The 1,779-nt window shown below is 39.5% G+C and overlaps 1 long non-coding RNA gene across 1 annotated transcript; it reads left to right on the forward strand.

The window, feature by feature from the left end:
• Positions 1 to 518, forward strand: LOC104605381 (uncharacterized). The gene is made up of 2 exons (XR_736594.3): positions 1 to 148; positions 246 to 518. It is a non-coding gene; the product is annotated as an uncharacterized LOC104605381 (long non-coding RNA).
• Positions 519 to 1,779: the final 1,261 nt, after the last annotated feature.

Below are 1,779 nucleotides of genomic sequence, written 5' to 3' on the forward strand. Positions count from 1 at the left end.
AAAACCCTTATTTCTACATTCCTTCCCCCTCAACCGATCCCTCGTGCTTGAATTGGCCATCCCCTGACCCCGTTCTTCTCCCTTGACCCGAGCTTGGACCCAAATCCTCTGGCACCGGCGACCACTCTGACCAATTCACCTTGACCAGGTATTCTCCAACACTCTATTTTGTTGCTATTTTGTTTTTTCATTTCAAATCAGAGAAACCCTTGTTCTCTGATATTTTGTTTTCTCATTTCAATCAGAGAAACCACTGGCCATCAACAACAACCACCAGCGATCATTATGGCATGTCAATGTTGATCTTTTGTTTGTCGCTGCAACAAGTCCACTTTGCTTTATTATTTTCTCTCTGTTTTGGTTCTGATGTCAATTATGGGATTTTTTTGGTTCACATATCGGAGATGTATATCATCACTATTGCCGTAGAATTTGTTTTAAACCTCCTCAATTTACGTTTTATTTATTCTGTATCCGTGTCCTTTGTTTGAATTTAGTGGATGGAACTCGAAGGAGTAGTTTGGCAAGAAACGTAGATTAAGGAAATGGAGGTTTTAATTTTCTACTTTTTTTACCATTCTATTATTCCGATTCGAAGGTTGAGCTAGGATTTAGTTTCTTTTTTCATTGAACGAAATCCTTCTCTTATTGCTTTCACTCTAGTACAGTTTCTTACAGTGTGTTGTATCGCCAGTGCCAAAGAAAAAAACATTGTTGCTGGTGGTTTCTCTGATTTGAAATAAAAAAAAATATCAAAAAAAAGAAAAAAAATAATAGGGGTTTCTCTGATTTGAAATGAAAAAAAAAATAGCAAAACAAAATGAGCATTGTTGAATTCTGGTCAAGGTGAGCTGGCCGGAGCAATTGTCGATGCCGGAGAAGGAATTGGATCCAATCTCGAGTGGAGGGGAGAAGAACAGGGTCAAGGGACAGCCAGTTCTAGAATGAGCGTTCGGTTGAGGGGGCGGGAATGTAGAAATGAGGGTTTTGGGCTAGTTTTGGGGCTAATAGAACAAGTTAACGACCGTCTTGTTAGTCCTGTACTCAAGAATGCTGACCACATGCGAATGGACAGGTGGCGGATGCTCGGTGTGTGGGCATTTGTGGGGCGAGAGGCAATGGGGCACAAATTTGAACTCCGCAAACGAAACAAGGCCAATCTAGTTGAAAGAAGCATCCCAAATCACAAACTACCATATTGACACATGTTGCTCCCTAAAAAGGCCTAAGAATGTGCTCTAACCACTTTGGCTTTTCCACTGTCCATAAGAATTAGAAACCTTATCCCAAATCTTGAATGCAAAAGGAAAGTGTTGGACAATCCTAGAAACCCTTGGAATCATGGAAACCAATAACTAAGACATAACAGTTGCATTTTCTCTATACCGAATTGAATAATCAGCATCTTCTTCCTTAGGTTCCTTCTTTCTCCCAATTATATATCCCATGAAAACCCTAAAAATATGGATAACATCACAAAAATTGGCCATTCTCTGAATTGTACTCATCCAAAAGCAAGTTAGTTATTTGTCAATTGTGCAAGTTGGGATTATCAAGGTTAGAAGACTTCCCAAGTTGTCTATTCCTAGACGACACCTTCCTAAAAATAGAATACCTGGCTTACCTCAAAGCACACAACTACTACTGCAGTCACACACAAAAACAAATTGTTCTATACTTTTTTCTTTTGGTAAACACGAATTTAGTTCATTAAAAGCACAGGCTCAGGGCCTAATGAGTTCGGATTACTACAAATGGAGTGATGCTCATCTAGAAAGG

The sequence above is a fragment of the Nelumbo nucifera genome, chromosome 8, assembly GCF_055504915.1.
Source record: "Nelumbo nucifera cultivar China Antique chromosome 8, China Antique-T2T, whole genome shotgun sequence".
Lineage (NCBI taxonomy): Eukaryota > Viridiplantae > Streptophyta > Magnoliopsida > Proteales > Nelumbonaceae > Nelumbo > Nelumbo nucifera.